Source organism: Astatotilapia calliptera, chromosome 2 (assembly GCF_900246225.1).
Source record: "Astatotilapia calliptera chromosome 2, fAstCal1.2, whole genome shotgun sequence".
Lineage (NCBI taxonomy): Eukaryota > Metazoa > Chordata > Actinopteri > Cichliformes > Cichlidae > Astatotilapia > Astatotilapia calliptera.
In genome coordinates, this window is record NC_039303.1 from 37,811,377 (window position 1) to 37,824,127 (window position 12,751).

General features: G+C 40.3%; 1 long non-coding RNA gene across 1 annotated transcript; it reads left to right on the forward strand.

Annotated features, from left to right (window-relative positions):
• The first annotated feature begins 10,524 nt into the window (after positions 1–10,524).
• Positions 10,525–10,997, forward strand: LOC113029699 (uncharacterized). The gene is made up of 3 exons (XR_003273473.1): positions 10,525–10,550; positions 10,760–10,816; positions 10,921–10,997. It is a non-coding gene; the product is annotated as an uncharacterized LOC113029699 (long non-coding RNA).
• The last annotated feature ends 1,754 nt before the right edge of the window (positions 10,998–12,751 follow it).

A 12,751-nucleotide genomic window follows, 5' to 3' on the forward strand; every position in this document is an offset into this window, starting at 1 on the left:
CAAAAAACAACAATTCCCCTCTCACTCAGGGCGCTCTGTCCATCAAGCTCAGGTCTGCTACAAGAAGCCTGGGAGCTTGAGGGCCCTGTGCAGTATTCAATTCATTTTAGGTCAATTTTATTTATGTCGTGCCAAATCACGACAACGGTCACCTCAAGGTGCTTTATATTGTAAGATAGACCCTACAATAATACATACAAAAGATGATTGAGATACAAAAGTATCTTAGTTGTTCCTAGGACTGTGCCCTCTGTATTTCTCAAGCTTCTTGTGTTCCTTCTTCCTGATGTTGCTGTCATTCGGAAATGCTACGTCTAACACTACAGCCATCTTCTTCTGTGATTTCCACAGAAGAAAGAAAACAGTAGAAGTCCAGTTGGTTATCCATCAACATCTTTTCTGTCTGCATCTAGAAGTCCCACAAGATTTTAGTTCGGTCATTCTCCACGACCCTAGTGGGCGTCTCCCATTTTGACTTCCAGGCCATATTGGCACAGATGTTCCTGTGTACTATTCCAGCCACTTGGTTATGATGTTCCATGTATGCTCTACTTGCTAGCATCTTGCACCCTGCTGTTATGTGCTGGATTGTCTCAGGGGCATCTTTACACAGACTTCACATGGGGTTTTGTCTGGTGTGATAGACCCCAGCCTCTATGGACCCTGTTCTCAGAGCTTGTGCCTGTGCTGCCATGATTAGGGTTTTGTTAGCAGCTGGATAGCGTATGTATGTATATGATTAATTTGTAGTTGACAATACTTTGGGTGTCAGTAGGACTACCAAGACACTGTATAAGTAAGTATATCATTTTATCTACTTTATTTAGACTTACCCACAACACTGGTCGTAATTGTTGTATTGTTCATAATGTTTGCACTCCGTGCTGATTGTCCCTTGGTTGAGAGCATGCCTGGATCTAAACCTAGTCAAGCTGGTCATGTCAGTACAGACCACAAGTGTCATGGAGGAGTTTGCTGATATGTTCAAGGGCATATTCCCAGGAGAATGCGACTTACACATTGACCCAGACGCCATGCCCGTCGTGTGTCTCAATCCAGAGAAATGTGTCATAGGTGCCACAGAAGTGAGTTACTTTGGACACAAACTCACCCAGGGAGGGCATCCAGCCAGACCCAAAGAAACTACAGGCCATCAAAGACATGCCGCCTCCTGAGAATAAGAATGAGCTAGAGACAATGCTTGGAATACTCTCTTTGCAAGCTCCTTTGACTTGGAATGGCGAACTACCTGTCCAGATTCGCACTGCGACTATCAGAAGTGAACGCACCGCTGCGTCAGCTGCTCAAGCAAGACTTGGAGTTCGTCTGGGATCAGAATCACGACAGAGTCTTCCAGCAAATGAAGCATCTCATAACCAGAGAACCAGGCCCCATACTGGCATACTACGACACGACCAAGGAGCTACACCTACAGGTAGATGCATCCAAGTATGGTTTGGGAGCTGTGTTGATGCAGGACGGACACCCAACCGCATATGCTTCAAAGACACTGACCCCAACAGTGGTTAACTATGCACAGATCGAAAAAGAAGCGTTTTCACACCTACATATTGAATTGAATTGAAGTGAATTGGAAGAATTAGAGATTTGGATGGATGAATAATTGATTTATATTTCACTTATTTTTAAACAAGTTTCTAAAAATGGATTGAGCCCTTCAGCAAAGAAGAACTGTTGAAAAAGATGTTAGTGTTAAAGAATTTCAAGGGTCAATGTCTCTATGCGCTGATTTCTGTATGTGTACTTATTTACTGTAGGGCTATGTTCCTTTTTGATTTGACACATAATCTGTCTAGCAGGCAGATGAAGCCTAAAAACATTTTTCACTCGAAATGATACGCAGATAGTACGATTAAAATAAATTCAATGGGCGCTCACAGACAATTACATAGGTCTTAATGTGTGGTGCTACAAGGTATAAAAGTATGAACAAAATAAAAACATTTTGTTACTCACTTGTTTCTTGACTGTGACAATATGTCACCATTCACGTAGGAATTAAGAAAGGAAACCTAAAAAAATGAAAAAAAGAAATAAGAATAATGGGAAACAGGGAAATTAAAATCTTTTAAACATTAGTGATTTATATTTAATAGTTGGAATTTTACTATTTAAATGTTACAAAAGAGATTAGGGATTGGGATCTTACAGTTGGAAGGATTTAGTGAATTTTATCCCAACTTACCTCTATGTAATTCCACAATCTTCAACTGAAACACTAACAGCTCTGCATATAACCTACGGGGATCTTAGCATTCAGATCTTCCAACCCATCATGCCCTCTGCTTTTATCATGTGATCTCTTACCAATAGTGTATATCAGAACTTGGAATGGAGGATTACTCGTTTGGAACTTTAAATGTAACTTAACTAACATAATTTGCATATCTTCCTTTGGAGATGTTGTTAGTGCGAAGTATCACTCATTTGAATTTATTACTTATGTTATAAAACAAGTTTACATTTTGAACCTAGAATGTCTTTTTAGCATAAATCACATTTGAAATTGGCAAAAAAACAAAAAACAAAAACAAAACACAATTCCCCTCTCGCCCATAAGGGCGTTTGGTCTTACTTATAATATAAGTATTATATTATAAAATGAGGTTTAAACTTGAACCTAGAATTCCTTTTTAGCATATATTGCATTTGTAATTTGGCAAAAAAAAACACCCAAAAAACAACAATTCCCCTCTCACTCAGGGCGCTCTGTCCATCAAGCTCAGGTCTGCTACAAGAAGCCTGGGAGCTTGAGGGCCCTGTGCAGTATTCAATTCATTTTAGGTCAATTTTATTTATGTCGTGCCAAATCACGACAACGGTCACCTCAAGGTGCTTTATATTGTAAGATAGACCCTACAATAATACATACAAAAGATGATTGAGATACAAAAGTATCTTAGTTGTTCCTAGGACTGTGCCCTCTGTATTTCTCAAGCTTCTTGTGTTCCTTCTTCCTGATGTTGCTGTCATTCGGAAATGCTACGTCTAACACTACAGCCATCTTCTTCTGTGATTTCCACAGAAGAAAGAAAACAGTAGAAGTCCAGTTGGTTATCCATCAACATCTTTTCTGTCTGCATCTAGAAGTCCCACAAGATTTTAGTTCGGTCATTCTCCACGACCCTAGTGGGCGTCTCCCATTTTGACTTCCAGGCCATATTGGCACAGATGTTCCTGTGTACTATTCCAGCCACTTGGTTATGATGTTCCATGTATGCTCTACTTGCTAGCATCTTGCACCCTGCTGTTATGTGCTGGATTGTCTCAGGGGCATCTTTACACAGACTTCACATGGGGTTTTGTCTGGTGTGATAGACCCCAGCCTCTATGGACCCTGTTCTCAGAGCTTGTGCCTGTGCTGCCATGATTAGGGTTTTGTTAGCAGCTGGATAGCGTATGTATGTATATGATTAATTTGTAGTTGACAATACTTTGGGTGTCAGTAGGACTACCAAGACACTGTATAAGTAAGTATATCATTTTATCTACTTTATTTAGACTTACCCACAACACTGGTCGTAATTGTTGTATTGTTCATAATGTTTGCACTCCGTGCTGATTGTCCCTTGGTTGAGAGCATGCCTGGATCTAAACCTAGTCAAGCTGGTCATGTCAGTACAGACCACAAGTGTCATGGAGGAGTTTGCTGATATGTTCAAGGGCATATTCCCAGGAGAATGCGACTTACACATTGACCCAGACGCCATGCCCGTCGTGTGTCTCAATCCAGAGAAATGTGTCATAGGTGCCACAGAAGTGAGTTACTTTGGACACAAACTCACCCGGGAGGGCATCCAGCCAGACCCAAAGAAACTACAGGCCATCAAAGACATGCCGGCTCCTGAGAATAAGAATGAGCTAGAGACAATGCTTGGAATACTCTCTTTGCAAGCTCCTTTGACTTGGAATGGCGAACTACCTGTCCAGATTCGCACTGCGACTATCAGAAGTGAACGCACCGCTGCGTCAGCTGCTCAAGCAAGACTTGGAGTTCGTCTGGGATCAGAATCACGACAGAGTCTTCCAGCAAATGAAGCATCTCATAACCAGAGAACCAGGCCCCATACTGGCATACTACGACACGACCAAGGAGCTACATCTACAGGTAGATGCATCCAAGTATGGTTTGGGAGCTGTGTTGATGCAGGACGGACACCCAACCGCATATGCTTCAAAGACACTGACCCCAACAGTGGTTAACTATGCACAGATCGAAAAAGAAGCGTTTTCACACCTACATATTGAATTGAATTGAAGTGAATTGGAAGAATTAGAGATTTGGATGGATGAATAATTGATTTATATTTCACTTATTTTTAAACAAGTTTCTAAAAATGGATTGAGCCCTTCAGCAAAGAAGAACTGTTGAAAAAGATGTTAGTGTTAAAGAATTTCAAGGGTCAATGTCTCTATGCGCTGATTTCTGTATGTGTACTTATTTACTGTAGGGCTATGTTCCTTTTTGATTTGACACATAATCTGTCTAGCAGGCAGATGAAGCCTAAAAACATTTTTCACTCGAAATGATACGCAGATAGTACGATTAAAATAAATTCAATGGGCGCTCACAGACAATTACATAGGTCTTAATGTGTGGTGCTACAAGGTATAAAAGTATGAACAAAATAAAAACATTTTGTTACTCACTTGTTTCTTGACTGTGACAATATGTCACCATTCACGTAGGAATTAAGAAAGGAAACCTAAAAAAATGAAAAAAAGAAATAAGAATAATGGGAAACAGGGAAATTAAAATCTTTTAAACATTAGTGATTTATATTTAATAGTTGGAATTTTACTATTTAAATGTTACAAAAGAGATTAGGGATTGGGATCTTACAGTTGGAAGGATTTAGTGAATTTTATCCCAACTTACCTCTATGTAATTCCACAATCTTCAACTGAAACACTAACAGCTCTGCATATAACCTACGGGGATCTTAGCATTCAGATCTTCCAACCCATCATGCCCTCTGCTTTTATCATGTGATCTCTTACCAATAGTGTATATCAGAACTTGGAATGGAGGATTACTCGTTTGGAACTTTAAATGTAACTTAACTAACATAATTTGCATATCTTCCTTTGGAGATGTTGTTAGTGCGAAGTATCACTCATTTGAATTTATTACTTATGTTATAAAACAAGTTTACATTTTGAACCTAGAATGTCTTTTTAGCATAAATCACATTTGAAATTGGCAAAAAAACAAAAAACAAAAACAAAACACAATTCCCCTCTCGCCCATAAGGGCGTTTGGTCTTACTTATAATATAAGTATTATATTATAAAATGAGGTTTAAACTTGAACCTAGAATTCCTTTTTAGCATATATTGCATTTGTAATTTGGCAAAAAAAAAACACCCAAAAAACAACAATTCCCCTCTCACTCAGGGCGCTCTGTCCATCAAGCTCAGGTCTGCTACAAGAAGCCTGGGAGCTTGAGGGCCCTGTGCAGTATTCAATTCATTTTAGGTCAATTTTATTTATGTCGTGCCAAATCATGACAACGGTCACCTCAAGGTGCTTTATATTGTAAGATAGACCCTACAATAATACATACAAAAGATGATTGAGATACAAAAGTATCTTAGTTGTTCCTAGGACTGTGCCCTCTGTATTTCTCAAGCTTCTTGTGTTCCTTCTTCCTGATGTTGCTGTCATTCGGAAATGCTACGTCTAACACTACAGCCATCTTCTTCTGTGATTTCCACAGAAGAAAGAAAACAGTAGAAGTCCAGTTGGTTATCCATCAACATTTTTTCTGTCTGCATCTAGAAGTCCCACAAGATTTTAGTTCGGTCATTCTCCACGACCCTAGTGGGCGTCTCCCATTTTGACTTCCAGGCCATATTGGCACAGATGTTCCTGTGTACTATTCCAGCCACTTGGTTATGATGTTCCATGTATGCTCTACTTGCTAGCATCTTGCACCCTGCTGTTATGTGCTGGATTGTCTCAGGGGCATCTTTACACAGACTTCACATGGGGTTTTGTCTGGTGTGATAGACCCCAGCCTCTATGGACCCTGTTCTCAGAGCTTGTGCCTGTGCTGCCATGATTAGGGTTTTGTTAGCAGATGGATAGCGTATGTATGTATATGATTAATTTGTAGTTGACAATACTTTGGGTGTCAGTAGGACTACCAAGACACTGTATCAGTAAGTATATCATTTTATCTACTTTATTTAGACTTACCCACAACACTGGTCGTAATTGTTGTATTGTTCATAATGTTTGCACTCCGTGCTGATTGTCCCTTGGTTGAGAGCATGCCTGGATCTAAACCTAGTCAAGCTGGTCATGTCAGTACAGACCACGTGTCATGGAGGAGTTTGCTGATATGTTCAAGGGCATATTCCCAGGAGAATGCGACTTACACATTGACCCAGACGCCATGCCCGTCGTGTGTCTCAATCCAGAGAAATGTGTCATAGGTGCCACAGAAGTGAGTTACTTTGGACACAAACTCACCCGGGAGGGCATCCAGCCAGACCCAAAGAAACTACAGGCCATCAAAGACATGCCGGCTCCTGAGAATAAGAATGAGCTAGAGACAATGCTTGGAATACTCTCTTTGCAAGCTCCTTTGACTTGGAATGGCGAACTACCTGTCCAGATTCGCACTGCGACTATCAGAAGTGAACGCACCGCTGCGTCAGCTGCTCAAGCAAGACTTGGAGTTCGTCTGGGATCAGAATCACGACAGAGTCTTCCAGCAAATGAAGCATCTCATAACCAGAGAACCAGGCCCCATACTGGCATACTACGACACGACCAAGGAGCTACATCTACAGGTAGATGCATCCAAGTATGGTTTGGGAGCTGTGTTGATGCAGGACGGACACCCAACCACATATGCTTCAAAGACACTGACCCCAACAGTGGTTAACTATGCACAGATCGAAAAAGAAGCGTTTTCACACCTACATATTGAATTGAATTGAAGTGAATTGGAAGAATTAGAGATTTGGATGGATGAATAATTGATTTATATTTCACTTATTTTTAAACAAGTTTCTAAAAATGGATTGAGCCCTTCAGCAAAGAAGAACTGTTGAAAAAGATGTTAGTGTTAAAGAATTTCAAGGGTCAATGTCTCTATGCGCTGATTTCTGTATGTGTACTTATTTACTGTAGGGCTATGTTCCTTTTTGATTTGACACATAATCTGTCTAGCAGGCAGATGAAGCCTAAAAACATTTTTCACTCGAAATGATACGCAGATAGTACGATTAAAATAAATTCAATGGGCGCTCACAGACAATTACATAGGTCTTAATGTGTGGTGCTACAAGGTATAAAAGTATGAACAAAATAAAAACATTTTGTTACTCACTTGTTTCTTGACTGTGACAATATGTCACCATTCACGTAGGAATTAAGAAAGGAAACCTAAAAAAATGAAAAAACGAAATAAGAATAATGGGAAACAGGGAAATTAAAATCTTTTAAACATTAGTGATTTATATTTAATAGTTGGAATTTTACTATTTAAATGTTACAAAAGAGATTAGGGATTGGGATCTTACAGTTGGAAGGATTTAGTGAATTTTATCCCAACTTACCTCTATGTAATTCCACAATCTTCAACTGAAACACTAACAGCTCTGCATATAACCTACGGGGATCTTAGCATTCAGATCTTCCAACCCATCATGCCCTCTGCTTTTATCATGTGATCTCTTACCAATAGTGTATATCAGAACTTGGAATGGAGGATTACTCGTTTGGAACTTTAAATGTAAACAATGTAATTGACTTAATGGACATAATTTGCATATCTTCCTTTGGAGATGTTGTTAGTGCGAAGTATCACTCATTTGAATTTATTACTTATGTTATAAAACAAGTTTAAATTTTGAACCTAGAATGTCTTTTTAGCATAAATCACATTTGAAATTGGCAAAAAAACAAAAAACAAAAACAAAACACAATTCCCCTCTCGCCCATAAGGGCGCTCTATCCTACAAGCTCAAATCTGCTACCAGAGGCCTGGGAGCTTGAGGGCCATGCGCAGTATCTTGGCTGTTCCTAGGATGGTGCACTTCTGTACAGAGATCATAGATGATGTTCCTGGGATCTGCTGGAGCCACTCGCCTAGCTTGAGAGTCAGCACACCTAGTGCTCCGATTACCAATAGGACCACTGTTACCTTCACCCACCATTCTTCTCGATCTCTTCTCTGAGACTTCTGTATTTCTCAAGTTTCTTTCTTCCTGATTTTGCTGTCATTTGGAAATGCTATGTCTGTCACCACAGCTGTCTTCTTCTTTTATTCCATCACCACTATGTCTGGTTGGTAAGCCATCACCATTTTGTCCGTCTACATCTGGAAGTCCCACAAGATTTTAGTTCGGTCATTCTCCACGACCCCAGTGGGCGTCTCCCAATTTGACTTCCAGGCCGTATTCAGCACAGATGTTTCTGTATAGTTTCCCAGCCAATTGTTTATGGCGTTCCAAGTATGCCCTGCCTGCTAGTAGGAGTGGGTTTTGATTATTGATTTATTGATTAAAATCAATTAAAATTAAAATGTTTGTATGTGTGCGTGTGTGTGTGTGTGTGTGTGTGTATATATATATATATATATATATATATGTGTGTGTGTGTGTGTGTGTGTGTGTGTGTGTGTGTGTGTGTGTGTGTGTGAACCGTTCGATACAGTGCTTTCGGTTTGGTACGCATATGTATCAAACAATACAACATTTTTTATTTATTTTATCAACCTTTCATCTGACGATGCTGTCTGTGTTGAGCGCTCAGTGGATCTGCGTTCGACTACTCCGCCTAGGCTGCACTGTTGAGTGCAGATCCACTGAGCGCAGCGCAAGCTAGCAAGACAGAAGCTAAACTCATTGCAACATGGCAACTGCCTCAACGCTACCCGAAATTGAACCTCCGCCATCCTCATTCAGATCTGGTGTTTGGAACTATCTTGGTTTTCATGTGAAGTATGACCCTGATGGTAAGCGCATCATGGAAAAAAGTAAAACAGTATGTCGGATGTGCCACGCAATGCTCAATTTGTGGGAACTAGTGCGTTAGCGCAGTTAGCTCGTTAACGTCCAGCCCCAAGCACGGGCAATCTTGTTAACAGAGATTTGCCACGTTATGGCGTTAATGTCATTTTAACGTGATTAAGACTCGACTGTACACAGTGTTTGTGTTTTCCTCCAAAAACAATAAGTTCCGTTGGAGCAGTCTTTCAACGCCTCTCTCTGTGTCTCGCAAACAAAGTTGACCCACACAACAAAGTAAAGCTATTTTTTAGCTACGAGCCGACACAGAACCCACCGTATTAGCCAGAGGTCCCTTTACTATGGTTCGGAGCCGCGGACCTTCAGTAACAGTAATAAATCACACAGCAATAGTACATTCACGTTGTTGTAAACAGCATGATAATATATTAAGTAATCCAAAGTATTCAGAATACGTTACTCTCATTGAGTAACGTAACGGAATACGTTACAGAATACATTTTGGGGCATGTATTCTGTATTCTGTAATGGAATACATTTTAAAAGTAACCTTCCCAACACTGGTTTTGTGTTAATTCTGATTTTGGTATTAGTTCTTAGGGTTTGGTTCTTGTGGTTAGTGTTTGAGTGTTTTTATCAGCCCTACCTGTGTCGGTCCTCTATGTTCATTCACTATGTTCCTCTGCGTCTCTCTGTCCAGCCTTCCTCATCTCCCATCTCTGAGTTTCTCCCACTGACCTTATGTTCCAGGTTTGTTTGTCCTCCCTGTTTTTTTCATGTGTGTAATTGCCCTTAGCTGTATCTCCCAGCTGTTCCTTGTTCTCCTTGTGTATTTATTGTTTGTTTTACCTCCGTTTCTTGTTGCGTCAACCCCTCACAGTGTGTGTTTTCTCCCCCCTCCTAGTTCCCTGTGTTCCCAGTGTAGCTCCCTCGTGTCCTTGGTTTTTGATTTGAGTTTCTTGTTTATGGCTCCTTGTTTTAGTTCAGTACGTGTGTTTTTTCAGGCAATAAAGCTGAGTTCATCCCTCCTCGTGTATGAGTCCTGTGTTTGGGTTCTATTTCCTGTCAGCCACACAGTGAAACATTACAAATTTGGTGCAGTATCAACAGTTGTGATATTCAAACATTATGTAATGGAAAGAATTGCACCAAAATGAGTCAAAATGTGATGGGCCAAAATTATAATGTACTCACATGTATATATAGTGTAATTGCAGACTTACTAATCATTTTAGGTCTTTTAGACAGCAAGTCACATTTTAATCACACAGAACACGGAACTTTATTCAAAACAAATTATGTTTTTTCTTTCACAATGTGGATTTCCAAATGAGTCACATTTCACACTAATGTGATTCCTAAAGGATGATATGCAAATTAGTAGATTTGATTACACAGTTACTTTAATGACACATACAATTCCTCAGAAGTCATCCTCAATTCCAAGTCACAGTGTCTTATAACAGACAGCGGAAATCGATCATCTGATTTGCTAGTAGATAGTGATGTCAGCCAAAGTCTGGAGAAGTATAATTTGTTAAGTGGTGAGTCCAGTCAGCATTCTATTTATTATAATTACTAATTCTTATGTTTTTTGTTTCATTTTTTTAATCCCAATCAGTAGGGCTTCCAGTTTAGACATACAAATCAACAATTCTTCCAATTCTTTGACTGAAATCTTTAGAGCTTCCACTTATAGAATAAAATTCACTACTTCTTCCAAGATAGTAATAATTATTTCCTCTGCATGCAGCTTATCTTTGGAACTGGTCTCTGTCACAAGCAGAACAATAAGGACGAACAATGTCAGGTATGTACAAGTGTTGGTTCTACATATGTTTGATTTCCTCAGATTCAGTGGTCCCAAATGATATTCCAACGTTTTTATTTAAAAATTCATTGTGCTTCATGCAGTGGAAATACATTTTCAAAATGCTGACAATGAAGCACGCATTGGTCTGAGCCTACAAGATGAGAATCCTATAGGAGAACTTTGCAGGCAAGAGCAGTTTGTATTTGTTATACAGAGATACTTACCACAATAAAAGAATGCATCAACTAACACGTACATCTTATCCTCATAAACGCTTTAGGTGTTCGTGTGGGCAAAGAATGGATCCATTGACCTGTTGGATACACTTACGTCTGCTGCTGCGATCACTTTATTCTCTGCAGTGGTCTTGCTCCTGTTCCACTTCAACAAATACATCCAATTAAACAAATGCACATTAAAAGGAAGTTCAATAAAGTTTATTTCACTTTAAAAACGTTTGTATTCATTCTTGCACTGGGTTAATGGGGGATAGCAAAGTCCAGTTTGTGTAACATTAAGATTTACGTCATTTTTTTTGTAGCTTTTTACTCATATTTAGCTGTTGGAGTACTTAATGCCAGACTGGCGACCTGTCCATGACAGCTGGGATAGGCTCCAGCGCCCCCCGTGACCCTGAAAAGGATAAGCGGAAGCGAATGGATGGATGGACTACTTAATGCTGACAGGGGTCATTCAGATTCATATTTATGATTAATAATCTTTATCGGTTGTGTGAGTAAGGAGAAAAAAAATGCCCTATTCAATTATTCAATTATCTGTTCCTAATTTATATATATTACTACTACCACTATTACTAATAACAGCAACTTAGATAATAAGCTTTTGTTTATGTGGACATTCATACAACACTTTGTTCAATACTACAGAGTCAAAGTTAGATTTTCTTTTATTTTTTTACAACGTATACTTTCAAATTAAAAAAAATAAATAAATCCTAATGGTAGTTGTGCAAATCTTGTTAATTAAGTTAGTTGTATTAGTTATACATAATATGTCTAGTAGGGTCTCCCATAGCAAATTTGTCCTGGGTGAGGGACCAGACAAAGAGCAATTCAGAAGAAACTTATTAGAATATCACTGAGGGAACAGTTTCCCCTTCCCAGGAGAGGGTTATTGGGGGTCCCGGCCTGGAGCCAGGCTCGGGAAGGTGCCCAAAGGTGAGCGTCTGGTGGCCGGCTGTTAGTCCATGGGGCCTGGCCGAGCATAGCCTGAAAAGATGATATGGGCCCCTCCTCTCGCAGGCCCACCACCCGCAGGAGGCATCATAGGAGTCGCGTGCATGTGTACCGTGTACCAAGCGGCAGCCAAGAGTGGAAGCCCTGGCAGACTGATCCCAAGACTGTCAATTGGGACATGGAATGTCACCTCTCTGGCAGGGAAGGAGCCTCATTTAGTGCGTGAGGTTGAGAGGTATCGGCTAAATATAGTTGGGCTCACCTCAATGCAGGGCTTGGGCTCTGGAAACAGTCTCCTGAAGAGGGCCTGGACTCTGTCTCAGTCCAGAGTTGCCTCTGTAAGAAACGGCGGGCTGGGGTGGGTTTTCTAATGTCCCCTCGGCTTGCTGTCTGTACATACCCGACAATGTCACCTTGGACATCACACTGCCAACATTTACACAATATGCGGCCTGTCCCACCAGGGGGGAGAGAATCTTAGATCTGCTCTACACTAATGCCAAGGATGCATACAGCTTCTCTTCTCTCTCCACACTGGTGGTAGGGCTGGGCCATATCATACCATTCATGGTAATACCGGTATAATGTTGGGCAACGATAAGAAAATGAAATATAAAATAGAATATGGGTGAAACACGGATGCGCAGTGCCTTTGTTTTCATATGCACATGACGGAAAAAGCATGGCGGAGACGGAGAATGAGAAGGGGGAAAGCGGATCGTTGAATGAAACGGAT